This window comes from Quercus robur, chromosome 5, assembly GCF_932294415.1.
Source record: "Quercus robur chromosome 5, dhQueRobu3.1, whole genome shotgun sequence".
In the NCBI taxonomy this organism is placed as follows: Eukaryota; Viridiplantae; Streptophyta; class Magnoliopsida; order Fagales; family Fagaceae; genus Quercus; species Quercus robur.
The window spans coordinates 9,012,611-9,034,504 of record NC_065538.1 but is presented as its reverse complement, the minus strand read 5'-3'; the positions used below and the strand labels follow the sequence as shown (position 1 = coordinate 9,034,504).

The following is a 21,894-nucleotide window of genomic DNA, read 5'->3' as shown; positions in this document are numbered from 1 at the left end:
TTAGAGGTTTATATCTTAGGGAAAGGATCCTCTCCCATCTAGCTAAAAATTGGAAGGAATTGGAGGATATAAATGGAGTGGATCTTATCCCTATATGTTACAGAGAAGATCTTAGCAAAGCAAAGTACCTGCAGATATCATATCCTAGCAAAGCAATGTAGTTTGTATCAGAGTGTTAATTTATCTCATGTATTGAAACTCAATGCCCCTGTTCGTAATTTGTAATTATGGTCCTACTGTTGATTACAATTAATTTTTGTTACTTGTTCCAATTGTTAAACTCCATATCCCCCATTTGCTATCAACTTGAACAGGAGCATTTCTAGTTGAATCTGTAGCTCACGAACTAAACTTGAGCCTTTTCTTGAGATTTCCTTGTGACTTGAGATTTGCGATTCTACAGTCTTTCATCTCATATTAAGGAGATATATATTATATAAAGAACAGAATTTCTGAGGATCTAGTCTTTTGCTTCAGGCTCAAGGTGAAGTTTTCACTGGCACCAATGTCTAGTAGTACTAGTTCTTGAATCAGCACCTGAAGTTGTTGATTTTAATTTCAATTTATCCAGCTTATTAAGATATAAAATTTACATCTAATCAATAATTTCTTATGTATTTGGTCTGGGAGATGAGTGTGGTTATCATACCTTCCTTTGATTGAGCTCATTATATTGATGCATTTGGATGGATTGCTTTTCTGTGACTTCTATGAGTTCACTATTGTTGTGACATTATTTAAAGCATATTGGGAAACATGTCCTCTATACTAGACCGTTCTTTTCTCCCCCCACCTCCCTCCCAATCCTCCTTTCTTAATCTTTGGATCTTCTCTAATTTCTGCTATTGTCCCCTTAGAAATATTTCTTTAACCAAGTCAGATCACTTACCTTGTGTTTGGATGAAGTAATTGATATTTACAAAGAAAATCTAAAATGAATGGATTTATAATCTCATAATTTAAAATCCCATCAATTATTGATTCCACTGTTTTGTCTTATTAAAAAACATAATAATTTCCATTGTTTGGATTTAAGCTGGAAATTCCATTTATCTAAATCCACATAAAAATTGAGAAAAAACATCCATAGTTGATTAGAAACTCATCCCATCTACCATCAAGCTAATTAGAGTTTAAAAATCATTTTTAAAATTTTCAAATCAAGCTCAATCTTTTGAATGATTTTAAATCTTAAAGCATTCCACACAAATATATACTAAAGCAATATATCCACACCGATATGACCATTGTCTATAAAAGGAGGATACAGTACCATTAAGTATATAAAAGAAGTAATGTGACAATACAATTCAAGGTCTCCAAATTGCCTGGTTAAACTTGACAGAGTAGGAGCTATGGTGGGTTTGTCCTGCCTTAAGTTCTTGAATCTAGAAACTACTTTGCTGGTGGGGAATTCAATCTTCTTTAGAATGACTCACTCTCTCCCTCTCTCCCTCTCTCTAGAACTCTTATCTTTCAACCTCCTTTTCACCCATGTAATCAATTTCTAAATTGAAGAGATGGGTCAACAAGCTCACTGCATTTGTTCTATCTGTGGTGGAAATAGATGCAATTGGACAAACGAGTGAACAACAACTTGAGAAAGAACTTGAGATGTACTCAAGCTGACCCATGATAGGGTCAAAGTTAACCTTGTTGTTTAGATGTATTGGGGCGAAATCTGATCTATGAGGAATTTTTTGCTAATGCGTTGGACATTTTAGCATTGGTAGAGAGGGGAGAGGTTAGGGGGATAGGGCCAGAGACTATTGGTGGCAACAGAGATTGTAGAGGAGGTGAATGTGGGCAAGGGCGGATGAGAACATGCCATATAGGTTGGGGTCATATTTTTCAACGGTAGTCTTCTTTGATATTTGATAAGCCTTATTTACAGAACTTTGTAAATAATAGTGATATTTTGAACCTCATGGTAGGTGCTTTAAATAATAGTGAAGAATGATTTTATTCGTCATTCTAACTACGTTGTGGCAGGCTATTAGAGAGGGATTAACTGCACAAGGTAAGCTTCAGGGAAGGGGTACTGGGGTACTGGGGTACTGTCAATAACATAAGACGCTTGGTAACACGAGATTCCTTGATAGGTTGAACTAGAAAAGATAATTTTTTTTTTTTCGGATAAGTAATAAGAATATATTAAAAGAAGAGGGGACACTTGAGTATATAGGAAGTATACATCAAAGACAAAAACAAATCAAGTGCATAAAGTACAAAAGTCCATGAAACCATGGACTGAATAAAAAGAACGAAAGCCAAACACTGTAACCCAATCCAGAAGAGTCTTAAGGAAGAAGAGTTTAAGATTTGAAACTGATCTCTCTAACTCATCAAAATGCCGGTTATTCCTCTCCCTCCAAATGCACCACATCAAATAATAGGGCACATCCATCCAAATAGCAAAATTCCAATGCCTCCCAAACTTTCCTTGCTAACATGCCAACATCTCCACCACTGTTTTCGGCATAACCCAATGAATGTCAAACAAAGTAAACACCATTGACCATAAATCAAAAGCAACAGAGCAATAGATGAGGAGGTGATCAACTGATTCCACATTTCTTTTACACATACAACACCAATCCAAAATCGAAATCCACCGTTTCCTAAGATTATCAATAGTCAAAATATTTCCCAAAGCTGCGGTCCACACAAAAAAAGCAACTCTAGAGGGTACCTTAGACTTCCAAACAGTCTTCCAAGGGAAGGCCTGATCAAAACTTTTTGTCAACACCTGGTAATAAGAACGAATAGCAAAACCTTTTCCCATATCAGGTTTCCAACACATCTTATCGTCCCCAACTCCTTTCAAAGAAGCTCCATAAATTCTAGACATTAAACTGTAGAAGGAATCCAAATCCCAATCTTCGCTATATCTTCTAAAAGTTAGATCCCAAAAAAGAACACCATTTGGTAACTTCATTAACTCAGCCATCGAGGCCTCCTTATTTCGACTTAAAGAAAAAAGTCTTGGATAGAGCACACACAAAGAAGTGTCCCCACACCAAATATCCTCCCAAAATCTAACAATAAACCCGGCCCCAACCTTAAATTGGATGTGACAAACAAAAGAAGGCCACCCACAACTAATAGACTTCCACAAACTAACACCATGAGGGCCAATAATGGGAAGAGAGCACCAACCTCCCCCTTCACAACCATATTTTGCCCCTATCACTCTCCTCCACAAGGCTTGTCGCTCATTCCCAAATTTCCATAACCACTTCCCAAACAAGGCTTTATTAAAACTTCTCAGACTTCTAATAGCTAAACCTCTAGAATGAAGAGGAGTGCAAACCGTGGCCCATTTCACTAGGTGAGTTTTTTTAACATCCCCTATATCACTCCAGAGAAAATTTCGTTGAAATTGCTCAATACGGTTTGCAACCGCCACCGGGATAGGAAAAAGAGAGAGAAAATAAGTTGGAAGATTGGACAAAGTACTCTTAATAAGAGTAAGTTTACCTCCTTCAGAGAGATACAGTCGTTGGAAGTTGAAAGTTGGAAGTTGAATGTAGTATTCACGGAAATACAAGCAGAAACATAAAAAAATGAAATTTTTAATAGGAAAACATCAAGAAATTAATTTATGCTTTTTATCTTTTTATTATCCATCCAAAAAGAAAAGATTAAGATCTACCACAAGATGCCATTTTATTTTATTTTTTGATAAGTAAGAAAAACAGTATAAATAAAGCTTCTTTATGCAAAGGAGCACAAAGAAGTCAAAAAGTATGCCATTTTAATTTGTTTGACAGAAAAAAAAGTTATCAGCAGAATTAGCACAATTAAATAGTGATTTATAATATCAAATTATAACTAACAGCCCGTACCTTAACTTTGTAGTCGGGATATTTATCAAGAGCTTTGAGCAGAAAAGGAGTGCTAAGCTTTGCAATCCAACGAGCAGCAGCAACCATTCCACAATGAGCATATCCTAAAACTAAATTGCTTATTCCACCATTATGTAAAACTGAGTGGTGAAAAGGAACCACCACTCCAGTTGCTGCTGTTAGTGTATCTTTAATGCTATGAGTACCACGAATCAATAGAAGGAAACATTTTGAGTCTTTATCTCGTATAATTGTGAAAGCAGGCTTCAAAAGCTGCAATCATTGTTCTGGTAATTAAAACAATACTCAATTATAATTTTAATTTAAATACGAAACACATAAGCAAACTAGCAATACATGCTTGATCGCATATATCATGATTAGTATGAAGACAAAAGGTTCAACAACCACCATAGGAGAAAGCCAAAAACCTAAAAGTTGAAATTTGTCAAGTTTAGCCCATATCAGAAGTCTCATAAGTTTACAGGAAAAATATGCAAAAATTTAAAAGGCTATTTGTCTCAAGTTTTAAACTCCTTTCTGTTATTTAGCTCAAGGGTTTCTTATTATAGTCTACTATTTTTATCTCCACTGATACGCCTCATAAATTGTGGAGCCTAGCTTCAACTTATGGCATTCATTCAGTCCTCTGACACAGTAGCATTCATATGGGAAATAACTAGTCTCACTGCATCATAGCTGGAATTTTCTATCATCACCAACAGAATCATGCAGTTTACCTCGTTTTATCTCCTATTACACATTTCTTCATCCAAGCAGAATTAAAATATTTGTATCATCTCTTTTCTCTTTTTTTTTTTTTTGATAAGTAAATAAATTCATTAAAAATCAAAAAGAAAAAAGCACTGCCCAAGTACACAGGCTGTATACAATGGGGAACCAAAAAAAAAAAAAAAAAAACCCATTTTCATTTTCTATCAAGTTTTTTCTAAGAAACAACAGCAACCCATGACCAAACCCAACAAAAACTCTAAAACCCATTTTCATTTTCGATCAAATTTTCTCAAAAACCGCAGCTAAACATGAACTAACAAGAAAACGAGGAAAACATTCATAGATTGACACGGGAACCAGAAAATACTCACCGAGAAAGGAGTCGAATTCCTCAATCAGCGTCGCGGAGGACACGGCTGTCTTCCTTACTCGGCGTCGCACGACAAGACACGACACGGCGAGTCTCTCTGTTTCTGTATCGAGAAAATATCAGACTATTGTATCAGAGCTCGACGTGCTTTGATTTTAAATGACATTTTCTTACACAGGCTGTATACAATAGGTCGGCGGCCTCGACGTGCTTCTTGCAGTACTCGACGGCATGGATCAGAGATCGGAGATGGTCGAAGCGTGAAGAGGAGGAAGTGTAATTTGATATAGAAATCATTATTATTGTAAAATTGCTCTAATTAATTTGTCCATAGCATCTACTCCATAACAGTTACTATTTCAAACATAATCGTGTATATCAACAAAATTAAAACATAGAATTTTTTTTTAAAATAACAATAAATATTAAACTATTTAGTTAATTGTCATATTTCAAAACAATTTTGAAAAATAACATCTCGAGTATCTAAAACTCGAGTTTTTAAGTCTCGATTTGGAGAAAAAAAATTGCACTGAAAATCGAGTTTTAGAGACTCGATTTTCATAAATTGCAAAAAACGCCGCTATAGGTCTATAAAACGTCACTATAGGGCTTAAAAACGCCACTATAGGACTCCTTAAACCTGTACTTATAAAAAAATTTTTGCAGGAAAACGTCGCTATAGGGTTTTAAAACGTCACTGTAAGTCTTAAAAACGCCACTATAGGTTAAATTTTTTTTGCATGAAACTCGAGTTTTAAAGACTCGAGATCTAAAGCGAGTCTTTAAGACTCGAGTTCTAATATGGATCTCGAGTTTCAAAAACTCGAGATGTTAGTTTTCTAAATTGTTTGAAAACGTGCCTAACTAACTAATTTGAATGGTTGAAGGAAGCTGATTTGCACAATACCTCTTAAAACATATAACAAAAGTGTTTCAAACGTAGCATTTCAATCACAAAACAAGAAACAATTGAGTTGTTGGAAAATAAGGAGGTATTGTGCAAATCAGCTTCCTTCAACCATTCAAATTAGTTAGTTAGGCACGTTTTCAAACAATTTAGAAAACTAACATCTCGAGTTTTTGAAACTCGAGATCCATATTAGAACTCGAGTCTCAAAGACTCGCTTTAGATCTCGAGTCTTTAAAACTCGAGTTTCATGCAAAAAAAATTTAACCTATAGTGGCGTTTTTAAGACTTACAGTGACGTTTTAAAACCCTATAGCGACGTTTTCCTGCAAAATTTTTTTTTTATAAGTACAGGTTTAAGGAGTCCTATAGTGGCGTTTTTAAGCCCTATAGTGACGTTTTATAGACCTATAGCGGCGTTTTTTGCAATTTATGAAAATCGAGTCTCTAAAACTCGATTTTCAGCGCAATTTTTTTTCTCCAAATCGAGACTTAAAAACTCGAGTTCCATCTGGAACTCGAGTTTTAGATACTCGAGATGTTATTTTTCAAAATTGTTTTGAAATATGACAATTAACTAAATAGTTTAATATTTATTGTTATTTTAAAAAAAAATTCGAAAATAAGAGAGTGAGAGACTGAGTGAGACACTTATTGGAAATATCGCACGAAGGAGAGAGAAGAGTGCGTGTGTAAAAGTAAAACGGTAAATTGTAATTGGAAATATTGTGCTTATGTAAAAGTGAAGTTCCATGTATCTTATTTTATTTGTAAATTTGAATTTAATTTGGAAAATAATTTCATTTCTATTATTATGTGTACTGAAGTTTTTTTTTTTTAATTTTTATAGAATTTCAGTCTATTGTGTTTGCTTATGTGATTTTTGCACTTTATCATTTTAAGAATAACTTGTATTGATTAAAAAATCTTCTGAAGTTGTATTGAAAATCTGTGCATTTATGTTAACGATGTTTCATGAAGATCCTCAATTCCTTTTGTTATATTTTCAAGTTGTTAGTCGTGCGTTTACATATCTGCTTGAGTAGGATGTTTGAAAAAGTGCATTTGTTTAGAAAATAGCGGTTTTAAAAAAGTGTGCTTTTAAAAACTAAAAGACTATTTGGTAAAAGACTTCTATAAATGTTATTTAAGTTTTGTGGAAATATGTGTGGATGAAAAAATATTATGATAATATGTGTTGTAGTATTTAAACAACGAAAATTATTATTTAAACATTAGTACCAAACGAGGCCTCAATTTTTAAAATCATGGTCAAATATATTAAAAAGTGATTCTATTAATTAAACATTTAGATAATGAGAAATATTATGTCCATAATATTTTTACAATACTTTCACAATAAATTCTAAATGACAAGTTGTTATTTGCTATTACTAGTAGGCAAAAACGTAATTTCAATAGTGAATTCAAATTAAAAAGTTAAAAACTCATAACAACCTACCACTTTGGAATTATTGTGAAAATGTTGTGAAAATATTATGAATGTAAAACTTCTCTTTAGATAATAAGTGCAGTATAATATAATAAACTTAGAAAAATGCTATATCCACAATATTCTCACAACAAATTTTAAGTGGTAGTTTGTTATTGGCTATTACAGTGAACAAAAATGGTAATTTAAGTTATGGATTCAAATTAGAACTAATAACAACTTACCATTTATGATTTGTTATGAAAATATTGTTGACATAAATTGCAACCTATTAACCTATATATATATATATATATATATATTGTGGGGCCGGAGAATTTGTGGTCCCAGCCCACTTCACAGTAGGGCCCAAGACCCAAGCTGAGGAGAATAACTTCCGAGGACGCGTAGTGAAAGTCCAAAAAAGGCCTAAGAATACTGCCGAGGACGAAAATCATACAATGGGGCGTGAGGCTTTGGCCAAGAGCGTGGTAGTCCAAGTCCGAGGAGGAATATATCCTTGGACCAGCTAAAGCACGGTCAGATATAAGTCCTAAATAGTCAAAGTGACCTTCTAGGAGGTTCTAAAGGATAGGAACTCAAGAATATTTAAGGGAAAGTTGCTAACACCGCATTTATGTGAACAAGACCCTTGAACAGTGCTATCTCGATTACCGCAACTCACAGAACGCCAGAGAGGTTGTCTAATGGGACAGGCACTCAAGTATAGGCTTGGATGATCAACAAGTGGAAGGCCAAGATCGTTCAAAAGGGACTATATAATAGGAGAGACTCACCATGGAGAAGGGCCCCGGGGATTAAGAGAGAAAGCACTGTAGCAATCTCAGGAACTCCTGTAACCATTATCATCCAATATATACTAGAACAGAGCTCCTCGGATTGTGCCGAGGACAAACTTTCTTGTACAAACTTGGTTCGTTTCCGTTTGATTGCCTTGGAGACTCATTATACCTGCTATCCCATTCACTAAAGCCTAGTTCTTCTACTCACTCTCTACAAATTTATTGTACTAGGTTCACTGGGCCAGTATCCCATACATTTTGGGCCTGGGCTGAAAATCGTGTCCCTAAATATATATATATATATATATATATATATATACATGTTTGTCCTGCAAAACCACTCAACCAAATAGACCCTTACAAATTATTATTATTATTATTATTATTATTATTATTATTATAAAAAAAACGTGTTTGTACTATAAAACCACCCCACCAAACATACCTTTACAAATAAACTAAGACTCTATATGTAAGCAAGTCTTGTGTCAATTTTTAGAATTAAAAGTAATGAAAGCAAATATTTAAGTCATACTAGATGTTACTATTATTTTTGTTAGATGAGACTTGACATAGAAATGTTGCCACCAAGGAAACCTATGGCATTTCACAATTGTAGAGCAAGCAATTAGTAGACATCAACATTATAGATATGAAGGGAATATACACGAAATTTTCAGATTTGTAAGATGCAAAAAATAGAAAGAAAATATATGTTAGTCACCAAAAAAAAAAAAAACAATTACACAAAATAATATTTACGTGGTTTGAAAATTTAATGGCAAGGTCAAAAAGAAAAAAAAAATAAAAAAAAAGTGTTAGATGAGACTAGACATAGAAATGTTGCCACCAAGGAAACCTATGGCATTTCACAATTGTAGAGCAAGCAATTAGTAGACATCAACATTATAGATATGAAGGGAATATACACGAAATTTTCAAATTTGTAAGATGCAAAAAATAGAAAGAAAATATATGTTAGTCACCAAAAAAAAAAAAAAACAATTACACAAGATAATATTTACGTGGTTTGAAAATTTATCTACGTCCACAAAGTTGCAGTGATTTTACTATTTTCAAGAAAAAATACAAAATGTGACAGTACAATTTTTTTTTTTCTCTCAAATCAACAAACCAAACTCTAATCTAAAAAACAATAGTACTTTCATCCTACATAGTGGATTCACAATGGGCTAAAAATGGGCCAAAAATTTTTCATCAACTAAGTCTCAAAAAATCCCTTATTAAAATCGTAGCACTTTTATGTCAAGTAGGATCATAATCCGAATCAAATACAACTAGACTTCACATAACCCAACAAAATATTCTAGATGATTTTAAAAAAATCAAATCTTGCAAGAATTTTTTTTTTTTATTCTTAAGTTACAAATGTGGGTGGGTCACCATGTTCTTAAAAGAGGGAGGAAATGCTCCTTTGCAACATTGAACTTTTCAAGAAATCTAACAACCACTATAGAACTACCTGTGAACAAACACAAAAAATGCCCAATTGTAGATTTCTTTTGCTGACACTTCAGTTCAAAAGTGAATGGATGTTGACTTGAACTCTACTTGAATAACTTAAAACTTTTCAAATAACTAAATTTGTTTTGAGGAAACTAGTAAAAAATATCAGGTAATCAACGGAACAAATCAAAAGATCATTCCTTCATTGCAAGATAATCCCACTACTTCAAACATAGAAAGGATAAGTCACAAGAATATTCAAAGATACTGAACATCTCAAGCCACACTTATGCAACTTCAAGCTCATAATGCAACATGGAAAAGGTTTCTAGATGGCCAAACATAATCTTACTAGGACGGTCAGTAGATTGGTTATTCCTGCCAACAAACCAATGCCACTACAATAAGGAGCAGCTATTTGGTGTGGTGGCATTCCATGTTCCTCACCTATCCTTTCAGTATCAGGAAGAAAAATCACATCCATGGACACAAATTTTCTTGGACTTGCTTCTGTTGATCAACAAGAAAGCCTTTACTAGCCATATCAATGATCTCCTCTATATCTGCCTCATGAGCATTCCTTTCCAAATGTTGGTAGTTGGATGTTTAAATCTTTCGTGAGAAGAATTTTGAGATTAAAGGACAATCGATGAAATTGTACACCGATTGACAAAGGTAGCATGCATTCATATGAAGCCAAGTGGTAAAGTAGCGAACAAACAAAATAATATCTACACAAATTGTTGTTGAAATAGCACCCCAAGATTCAAATTAATAACAATAAATAATAGGCATATACACATACAAAGAACCCCAGCAGTTATGTAGTTCGACAAACTGCCTACATCCACAGGCAATGATAGAGAAAGTTTCACTATAAAAGTAAGGAGATACAAATGTTTGTGGTTTGCAAAACTGGTTCCTTTGTTGCCTTTGTTACTGCCATATATTCTGCCTTTGCAGTGGATAGAGCAATTGTATCATGTAGAGTAGATTTCCAGCAGATTGGGCCACCAATAAACATAAACACATAGCCTATCATGAACCTTCTACAATCAAGATCCCCTATGTAATCAGAATCTACATAACATCTTCACAAATATCCATAAAACATCCCAATAGGTGATGTTTGCACCTTCCAAATCCTAAAATTTCATTAGAGTTAGTGGAAACACATAGAGCGATTGTGAAAGGTAAATTCCCAAATAAAGCACAAGAGAGCTCCATGTTTTACGAATATACCACAAGATGAACAAAAAAAAAAAGTTGTTTCTTTGGATAGTAAATGAATGACCATGTAAAATTTAAGAGATTTGCAAATAAAAAGGTGGAGTTAGTATATATTTTTGGCCTAATAGGTTATTTGAACTCAAATATGCAAAACTACCCATGTCACAATTTGAATGATCAATATTTGACCAGATTATTTTGACTTTTAAGGGATTGGAAAATAAAAAGGTGGAGTAATTTAACATTCTTATGTTTGCGATTATAGTGTATTGTTTTATTTATTGTTTTTGTAGGGACTCGATTTGGGGCCCAGGCCCAACAGGAATATAGTTCTGGCCTAAAGAGCCCTAAACAATGAATTTGTAGAGAGCGGGTTATAGAACTACGCCCTAACGAAGTGAACGTTAGTTAATTCTGGACCACACAACAATTGAACACGTAAATATCTCCTTCAAGTCCACTAGATATTCGGTCCGAGGAGACGTATGGGGGGCACCTCTATTCTTGATCAGAAGCTCTGGTCTTTCTCTCTTTCTTCTCTCTTTTTTTCCGTCCCTTCTTCATGGGGATTCCCTTCTCTTATATAGCATCCTTGAATTCATCAGAACCTTACACTTGTTGATCATCTGGACCTTCCCTTAAGTGCCCGTCCCATCGGACGTCTTCCCTACCTTTCTGTGAGTTGTAGTGGCCTAGGTAACGCTGTTCGCCTGTCCTCTTCACATTAATGCAGCCAGAAAAGTAGCTTCCTTGCATTTAATGTGGCAGCTGTAATCTCTCCCTTGACATCTTGTACTCTCTTCCCTCTCCCGGGCTTGTGAGGCTCATCCTTGCTATCAATACTTGTTGGAGTGATTCTTTCTTGCCGGTCGGATGCATGTTTTGAGCCATACTTGGCACGTCCAAGGAGACATTCCTCCTCGAACCGCCCTTTAAATAAGTTTGGGCCCATAAAGATTGGGCCGGGAGCCCTTTTGGCGCCTACACTTTACCCTCGGACGTGGTTGAACTCTATATGGGGCCCAAGGCCCATTATTTGATCCGGGGACTTTACCCCTACAATAGCCCCTCAAAATTCCAGTTCTTTCTGTAAGGTTGAATTTATTCAACCATCTAATTGGCTTTATTCCGTGCCAAATTTGCTTGTAATTCAGTATTTAGTAACCCTGTATTTAGGTGGGATTATTGTAAGGGTAGTGAGTGAGATAGTGTGAAGATTGCTCAAGAGTGTGCAAGAAAACAGAGTGTCGCGGCTGGGACTCGCGGCTGGACTCGCGGCTTCAACCCGCCAGAAGATGCACACGTGCCAAGCATGCTGGAAGATGAACAGTCATGCTAGCTGGAGCACTACAGGACAAAACAGGACAACTGGCCATACGGTTAACTCGCGACTGGAACTCGCGACTTAGTCAAGCCGCGAGGTCAAGCCGCGAGCCACCCCTGTTTTGGAAAAACCTGACGTTTCGCATTCCTCTTCACTCCAGTATAAATACCCTTTTAACCCACGATTGAAAGAGAGCTTCCAGAGAGAATTTTGAGAGATAAACCCTAAAGAAAAACCAGATTGTTTTACCCACAATCTCTACCTTAGAGTCTCATCAAAATCCCTCACTCTCTTCCTCTCCATTGTCAAATCCTTGAGAGGCCATTATACCAAACCTGGTTCTCACCATTATCATCCCTGTGAGACAGACGTTTGGAGTTCTGGGAAGCAGTTAGGAAGGAGCCAATATTCATTGGTTGATGCTACGGTGTAGTAGCGGAATCCGGAAAGCTAGAAAAGAAAAAGGTTCGGCGCAACCTCGTTGGAGCAAGAAGCTTGGAGGGCTTAGGTGCATTGGGTAGATTAGGCTTGGAGGGTCTATTGCTGTCCTTGTATCCCAACTGTATTTTCTAGTGGATTGATTACCGCTTGGAGGGCGGCGGAGAGGTTTTTCACCGAGGCCTTCGGTTTCCTCTTCGATAACATATCTGGTGTTATCGCTGTGTTTGCATCTTCCTTCCTCTCTATCTCTGCCTTTACATTATCTGCTGTGGTTTATTTTGTTGTGGCTTAGATAGTTGTTTAATCAATTCCATGTTATAGCATATGTTAAGTTTCCGCACACTAGTTGTTTAACATATTGCATGTGTTGATTAAATTGGTTTTTGGGGGTCTAAACGTTCAAAAGTGTTTTTGTACACGTTTTTGAACTTACACTTTCCCTCTTATCCGAGGAGAAAAGGCGGGATTTTGACATTTAAGGGGTTCATTTATTGCAAATTCTCGTTTCACCCGTGTGGAGGTACGGCCCCACGTGCCTCACTACTGCTAATGGCGTTTTGTAACTCACGAGGCGCTAATTATTGCACTTGACGGCTTTATGTCCTTCTAATCCAATGGTGGGGTGCTAGATCAATGGTTGATATCTTTCCCATCTCTCTGGGCGGGAGTAAGCCCGTTCAGTTTCTCCCTGCTATATATAAGATTTCCAAAGAGACTTACTTCCATTTTTGAAAAAGCACTCAAGCGTCCCAGAGTACTCCGGCATTTCCTTTGGCAAAGTACTTAAAACTCCACACATACTCCTTCGAAGATTCCCAGCGAGTTCCTCACCCGTAAGTGCTCATTTCCCTTCCGTTGTCTTTCCGGCTTTCTCCCTTAAGTAAAATCTTCTTCGCGTCAACTACGACTAGTGGGATGGGTAAGCTTAAGAAACTGGTAGACTCACCGGCCGGTATGGAAGGCTTCAGGGCCAAATACCGTATCCCGCCGGGAGTAGGTCTAGAATATTGCTCTTTGGAAGAGATCTTGATCAAGAGAAAGACGGGGCAGGTCGCCATTCCAATGATAGCCTTTGTGGAGGGAGGAATGACGATCCCCATGAAGAGAATAACTAGGGACTATTTGCTTGGTCATAGGTTGGCCCCCCACCAGTGCGCCGCAAACAAGTTCCGGATTCTAGGGTGCATAGACGTTCTGAATGAATAGATGAACCTCGGCCTCTCATGGCACGACGTAGTTCACCTATATGAATGCCATAGCCTCAACGAGTAGTACTACCTGAAATCTAGGTCCAACGAGGTGAGGCTGATATCCTGCCTTCCCAAGTCCAATAAAGGCTTGAAGGACGACCTTTTCATTGTCTCCGGAGCATGGCACGACGGTATTCACTGCCCCGTTAGGGCAGGAACACCAGATGGGGTACTGTAGGGTCAGACCCCTCGGAGGGGATCTTAGCCTCAAGTTTTCTTTTCCCTATTGTAGTTTTAGCTTTCATTATTTGCCTCCTCGGACTAACGTGAACCTTCTTTTGGGTTTTGCAGACAAGGAGCGAACATCTCCTCGGTTAAGTTTGGTCAACGTCCAAACTCTCAACTTCCTCCTAAGGTCTGAAATCTTTGTGAGCGAGGACGGGCAACTGCGTGCCGCCCCTCTTATTTTGGACTACGAGCCCCTTTCACGCGCTTTTGTGGACGCTGGTCAAGCCATCAGGGTGGGAAGTCCTTGATTAGCTCGCATCGACGTCTCTGTACTAGGCTTTCTTGCTAAGAGGGACTTACCTCCTGTCCAATTGTCGGCTCAACGCATTCTTCCCGAGGTGGTTGTCCCAAGAGAAGGAGCTGATTCCTCACACTCATCTCTTGAGGATCAAATTGACCAATTCCACTTCACCGAGAAAGGAGAGGTATCAACCAGACCTATAGAGCTCTCGGATTCGGATTCTGACATAGACCGTTCCTTGGCGGCACCCACCCTTGGTTTGGTGATTGCGCAAGTTGACACTAGTCAAGAGGTCGAAGAAGAAGGCATGGACTTGAAACCAAGGTTTGGCCTTAGGGGCCTTCTGTCCAATAGAAATAAAGGGCAATCTTCTAGGGATGCCCCCAAGGAGCAGACTACATCCAAGCTTCCTTCTCCTCCTCCCTCCACAACTGACCCAGCTCTACAACCTCTTCCCAATTTGAGGAGGAAGAGGCCAGTGGAAGAGCTGGAGGAGGGTGAGGTCAGCCCCAAGAAGGCCAAGCAGCAGAGGAAGGGCAAAGAGCCCAAAGAAAAAAGAACAAAATCTGTTGATAGCCGAGACGAGGCGGCTATAAGGAGGGAGCAGCGGACATGGTCCCCACGCCTAGAGTTGGATGGTGCCCTTATCTCATGGGACGTGACTCTATGGGAGTCCCAACGAGGACAGGCGTCCTATCTGGCTAAGGCTTTGCAACAACCCCTTCTCTTACCCCGTGACATGGAGGGGCTGCGGGCTACTCAGCAGCCAGATCTCTTCATGTCACTAAAGAGAGATATAGCCATGGTGAGTCAAGACCCTTCCCTATTCAGCTTCTTCGTACTACACTTGCTATTTGTTATTTTCTTTTAATCAGTTTTCCTTTACCCCCATGCAGGTTACTCAATAAATTTTTGTAGCCCGAGGAATGGGCCAAGAAGGCTCGAGAAGATCTGCACACCAAAGCTCAATCTCGCATCGCTGCGGAGAAGGCTGCTAGCATCCTAAGGTTGGAAAAGGATCGCTTGAATAGTGAGGTAAAGGAAGCGCTAAAGGCCGTGCCAGTGTCAAGGCCGGACTTAAAACCACAACCCAGCAGGCTGAGGACATGCGCAAACAACTTCATATGTCCGAGATAAACCTCACGACCAAGAAGCAAATGGTCTCAAATCTGAAGGCCGAGCTGTCAAAGAAAAAAGAGGCGGCTCGCTTGGCCAGGGAGGCGGCTGAGGCTCCGGTGTTAGCCTCCTATGAGCGTGGAGTGGCGGATACCAAGGCCAGGCTGACCGAGGAGGTGGCTACGGTGTGCAGGGACTACATTGCTATGTCTTGGGGGTGGCCTTAGACCGAGCGGCTGTGCCTGCGGACTCCGACCTTAGGAAGATTAAGAATATCTTCTTCCCTAAAGATATTCGAGAGATTCTGGTTTCGAATCTTGCTGAGGAGCCTGTCTCTACTAAGGCCACTACTTTGGATTCCCTAGTTCCTGAATCCGAGGAGGCGCAGCCGCCTGTAAAAGACAAGCTTAAGGACACTCTCACAATAAAGGATGTGGTCGGGCAATCCAAGGAGGCCGTTTCTAAGCCCAAGACGGGAGGTGATCCACCTGAGGCAGAGGTCCTCGCAAAGAGTTCTACCCAGGATAAGGCCTAGGATGTTAGTGTAGGACCTTTTGTCTTTTGTTTCCTTATGTAATCAACGTTTGTAAGACAACGCATTTTGGAGTTTAATGAATGATATTATTTCTCCTTTGAATCTTGTCTGACTACTACTTTTCTTCTTTTCTTTTGAATAAGTTTCTTTTATGCTACTAATTGCTGAGAACTAAACGTTATTCGAGATTTAAACGATGTGGTCAAGCATAAATGAATGCGTAAGAAAAATAATAGTTAATACTTAGATAAGACTGCGTCAAGGTTAATTTCCCCCAAGCCTGAGATCCGAGGAGCCAGGCAGGACTTAGGTTCTATTTCACACTTAGACGAAATTGCATTTTGGTTAATTTCCCCCAAGCCTGTGGTTCGAGGAGCCAGGCAGGACTTGTATTCTGTTTAACACTTAGACGAAATTGCATTCTGGTTAATTTCCCCCAAGCCTGTGGTCCGAGGAGCTAAGCAGGACTTGGGTTCTGTTTAACACTTAGACGAAATTGCATTCTGGTTAATTTCCCCCAAGCTTGTGGTCCGAGGAGCTAGGCAAGACTTGGGTTCTGTTTAACACTTTGAAGAAGTCGTATCTTAGTTAATTTCCCCCAAGCTTGTGATCCAAGGAGCTAGGCAGGATTTGGGTTCTATTTAACACTTTGAAGAAGTCGTATCTTAGTTAATTTCCCCCAAGCCTGTGGTCTGAGGATCCAGGCAGGACTTAGGTTCTGTTTAATACTTAGACACAATTGCATTCTGGTTAATTTCCCCCAAGCATGTGATCTAAGGAGCCAGGCAAGACTTAGGTTCTGTTTAACACTTAGAAGAAATTGCATTCTGGTTAATTTCCTCCAAGCCACTGGTCTGAGGAGCCAGGCAGGACTTGGGTTCTGTTTAATACTTTGAAGAAGTCGTATCTTAGTTAATTTCCCCCAAGCCTATGGTTCGAGGATCCAGGCAGGACTTAGGTTCTGTTTAACACTTTGAAGAAATCGTATCTTAGTTAATCTCCCCCAAGCCTGTGGTCCGAGAAGCCAGGCAGGACTTGGGTTCTGTTTAACACTTTGAAAAAGTCGTATCTTAGTTAATTTCCCCCAAACTTGTGGTCCGAGGATCCAGGCAGGACTTAGGTTCTGTTTAACACTTAGACGCAATTGCATTCTGGTTAATTTCCCCCAAGCCTGTGGTCTGAGGAGCCAGGCAAGACTTGGGTTCTGTTTAACACTTAGACAAAATTGCATTCTGGTTAATGAAGAGGATAAAATATAGCCTGACGGGCCTGTTGTAATGGGCCTGACGGATCTGATTTTTTGGGCCGATATGGAGCTGGTCCAACACTCGTTAAAACCCATCGCTGATGGATACAGTAAGGGCCCTTGATCTAAGGTCTCTATTGCTTACTTCAGAATAATCCTAGAATCTCAAAATGGAAATCCTAGCACAAGAGGGATTCTAGAAGATACGCACACTAAAGGAAGGTCTCCTCTACAAGGAAAGACCTTGCTCACCATGCTCGGAAATAATCAAGTAGAGTTCTATAAGGAAAATACTTCCACACCAAGGAGGAGTAGCCGATCATCTACTACTATAAAAACCCCAATACCCTCGCAAGTGAAGGTACGCATAATTTACCTTCTCTAGCACTCTAAAGTTGTGAGAATAATTCTAACTTGACCTTCGGAGGGTATTTGGTCGGCACCACACCGGTGCTCTCTGAGGTCGTCTATTATTTTGTTGTGCAGGTCTACTTTAAGTCGCGAGTGCTGTGTGACCTATTGGTGATATTTTCGGCATCATCAGTTGGCGTCATCTGTGGGGATCCTAGCACATTATTGCTTCCTGGACAAAAGAGTTACATGGTACTCACTCGCTCAATGGCGACCACTAACGACATTCAAGAAGAAGAAACCCCCACAACTGCACTTGAGAAGCAGGTCAGGACGCTCGCCACAGTCGTGGAGCATCTCACCAAACAAAACCGCGACTTGGAAGAGCAGCTGAACCAAAAAAATGCGGCACCCAATAACCAAGGAGTGGATCAAGAAAGGAAACAGTGCTGAAAGGAGGAATCAAGAGGGACCATAGGCTAGCAATGCCCCAAGCAGACCAAAGCGACGGGACACGAGCCTTCCCTCTCTCGCAGATACGGCTCCGCCACCTATCATCACGGAGATGTAGGGGATAAAGGAACAGATAGAAGTAATGATGAATGCACTCAAGGGACGAGTGTCTAGTGACCTTGACGACCTTGTCAACCGGACTGACTCGCCATTTACCACCACCGTCAACTCCTTCCCCCTGCCGAGTAAGTTCTGCATGCCACACATGGATAGTTATAACGGGGTCAATGCACCTTCAAGGAGTGGCAGACGCAATTATGTGTAGGGCCTTCCCTACAACCCTAAAGGGTGTGGCAAGGATTTGGTTCAGCAGGCTAGCACCCAACTCCATCAGCACCTTCAAGGAGCTAAGCGCTCAATTTACTATGCACTTCATCGGAGGACATCGGTATAAGAAGTCTACAGCTTGCTTAATGAATATCAAGCAGCGAGAGGAGGAAACGTTAAGGGCCTACATATCCTGCTTCAATAAGGAGGCGCTCTCGATCGATGAAGCCGACGACAAGATACTTGTAGTAGCATTCACGAATGGGCTGAAGGGGGGTAAGTTTTTGTTCTCCCTGTACAAAAACGACTCGAAAACCATGTCAGAGGTGCTTTATAGGGCCACCAAATATATGAACGCTGAAGACGCGTTGTTGGCCCGAGAAGAGAGGCCCAAGAAAAGAGAGAGGCAAGAAGACACCCGACAAGACCAAGGCCGGAAGAAAGGAAGGGTAGGAGATCGAAGGGAGGAGAGACGCCCTAAGCCCATGGGGGGAAGATTCACAAGTTTCACCCTATTAACCGCCCCAATAGATCAAGTCCTAATGCAAATTAAGGACGAAGGGGTCTTGACGTTCCCTGGAAAGTTGAAGAGTGATTCCAACAAACGATATAGGGATAAATATTTCTGCTTCCACCGTGACCATGGTCACGACACAGCCGATTGCTACGACTTGAAGCAGCAGATTGAAGCCCTTATCAGACAAGGAAAGTTGCAAAAGTTCGTCAGTAAGGAGAGAACAGATCCACCCCCACAAGAACAGCACCCTCGACGAGAGAACGAGCGACCAAGACCCCCCATAGGGGACATAAGGATGATAGTTTGAGGAACAGCTGCAGCTGGGTCTTCAAAAAAGGCTCACAAAACTTACCTCAGGATGGTACAGAGTGTTTAGCTGACGGGCACCGTGCCGAAGATAGCAAGAAGAGAAGGCCCCATTATCGGGTTCTCAGAAGAGGATGCGCGACACCTACACCATCCACATGACGATACGCTCGTCGTCAGCATGAGGGTAGAAGACTACAACATGCACCGGGTGTTGGTTGACAACGGCAGCTCAGCAGATATCTTATATTATCCAGCGTTCCAGCAAATGAGGATTGATAACAAGCGATTAATTCTGACGAACACCCCGCTCATGGGTTTCAGAGGAAGCCGGGTATTCCCTTTGGGTGCGGTCACATTATCTGTGACGGTAGGCGATTACCCCCAGCAAATCACCAAGGACGTAACATTCCTAGTGGTCAATTGCTCATCTGCCTACAATGCTATCCTCGAACGACCTACGCTCAACTCGTGGAAGGCGGTAACCTCAACTTACCACCTGATGATCAAATTCCCTACAGATTATGGAGTGGGAGAGCTGTGCGGAAGTCAAATGGCCACACGGGAATGCTATGTAGCCATGATGGAGATGGAAGACCAGGTCCAGGCCCTAAACATAGAAGAGCACCGAACGGTGACGGAACCAATAGAGAAACTAGAGAAGATAACTCTTGACAGCTCCAATCCTGACCGAACAACCAAGATTGGAATCCTCGCTAACCCCGCAATCTGCCAAGAGCTCATACCTTTCTTGAGGAGCAATCAAGACGTGTTCGCCTGGAGTCATGACAACATGCCAGGAATAAACCCTTCGGTCATGGTACACAGGTTGAATGTGTCGCCCTTCTATTCACCCATCCAACAGAAGAAGAGAGTGTTTACTCCAGAACGAGACCAAGCAATAGCAGAAGAAGTCTGCAAACTACAAGAGGCAAGCTTCATTAGGGAAGTCTACTACCCCGATTGGCTGACGAACGTAGTAATGGTTAAAAAAGTGAACGGCAAGTGGTGGATGTTCGTGGACTTCACCGATCTTAACAAAGCGTGTCCTAAAGATAGCTATCCCCTCTCAAGGGTTGACGTCCTAGTAGACTCGACGGCTCAACACCAGCTACTAAGCTTCATGGACGCTTTCTCAGGTTATAACCAGATCTGAATGCACGAAGCTGATCAGGAGAAGACTTCATTCGTGACCAATCAAGGCCTTTTCTGCTACAAAGTAATGCCATTCGGCCTGAAAAACGTGAACGCAACGTACCAAAGGCTGATGAACAAGATTTTTGCGCAGTAAATCGGGAGAAATGTCCAGGTCTATGTCGATGACATGCTAGTGAAGAGCCGAAAGGAGGAAGATCACCTGTAAGACCTTAGAGAAACATTCGGCACGTTTCGCTCCTATAACATGAAGCTCAATCCAGAAAAGTGTGCCTTCGGCGTGACGGCAGGAAAATTCCTAGGATTCATGGTATCTCAAAGGGGGATTGAAACCAACCCAGACAAGATCCGAGCCATAATGGAGATGGCTCCCCCGAGAAATGTGAAGGAAGTACAAAGCCTCAACGACAAGATAGCAGCGTTAAATAGATTCGTGTCGAGAGCCACAGACAGGTGCTTGCCCTTCTTTCGCACGTTAAAGAAGTCTTTCGAATGAACGGCCGAGTGTCAACGAGCATTTGAGGAGTTAAAAGCCTATCTATCTTCACCACCACTGCTGAGTCCCTCGCAACTAGGTGAAGAACTCTTCCTCTCCCTGGCCGTCTCCCTTGCTGCAGTCAGCACGGCCTTAATCAGAGAAGAGGACAGGGTACAGAAGCCCGTATACTACGTCAGCCGGGCGCTCCACGGTGCCAAAGAAAGATACCCACCTATGGAGAAACTTGCCTTTGCATTAGTCACAGCGGCTCAAAAGCTCAAGCCATACTTTCAAGCCCATACGGTGAACGTCATGACCGACAAGCCCTTGCGACGAGCGATAAGCAATCTTGAAGCTACAGGTCGACTGACGTTGTAGGCTATAAAGTTAAGCGAGTTTGATATCAAGTACCGCCCACAGACCGCCATCAAAGGACAGATCGTAGCCGACTTTATAGTAGAATTTACTCATGACGAAGATAAGGGGGCAGAAGAGTCCCCTCAGTGGAGCATATATACTGACGGATCATCCAATAGACGAGCCGGGGGGGGCCGACATCGTACTGCTGTCACCCGAAGGAGATAGGGTTGAATGTATGGTCCGTCTTGACTTCCCCACCACCAACAATGAAGCAGAATACGAAGTATTAGTAGCAGGCCTCGATCTCACCAAAGTTGCAGGAGCCGCGAGTGTAGTCATTTACTGCGACTCTCAGGTCGTAGCCAATCAAGTGAACGGAGACTATGAATGCAAGGGTGAAAGAATAAAGAGATACCTTGATCAAGTAAGGGCAAGAGTTGACAACCTAGAAGCCAAAATCATCCAAATCCCTAGAGGAGAAAATGAGCACGCCAACCGTCTAGCCAAGACCGCTTCAGCAGAGCATATGATAACCCCTGGTAATGTACTCTCTTTTGTTCAGTTTTCTCCACTAATAGATTCCGGCAACATGTAGAAGATAGGCTCCGAGAGCACCTGGACCACACCGTTAGTTTCATACTTAAAGGACAGGGTATTACCAGACGAGAAGGAGGCAGCAAGAAAACTGAAGGTCCAGGCGGCAAGGTTCGTCTTGATAAAAGACTTCCTGTACAAAAGAGACTTCTCCCGTCCATATCTGAGATGCTTGGG

At 40.6% G+C, this 21,894-nt stretch overlaps 2 protein-coding genes across 5 annotated transcripts in view; both read right to left on the bottom strand.

Moving 5' to 3' along the window:
* Positions 1 to 21,894, bottom strand: part of LOC126725056 (receptor-like protein EIX2) — a 144,352-nt gene that overhangs the window by 45,664 nt on the left and 76,794 nt on the right. The gene's annotated exons all lie outside the window — the stretch shown is intronic.
* LOC126725060 (receptor-like protein EIX2) overlaps positions 1 to 21,894 on the bottom strand; it is a 72,851-nt gene that overhangs the window by 31,332 nt on the left and 19,625 nt on the right. The window lies entirely within an intron of this gene.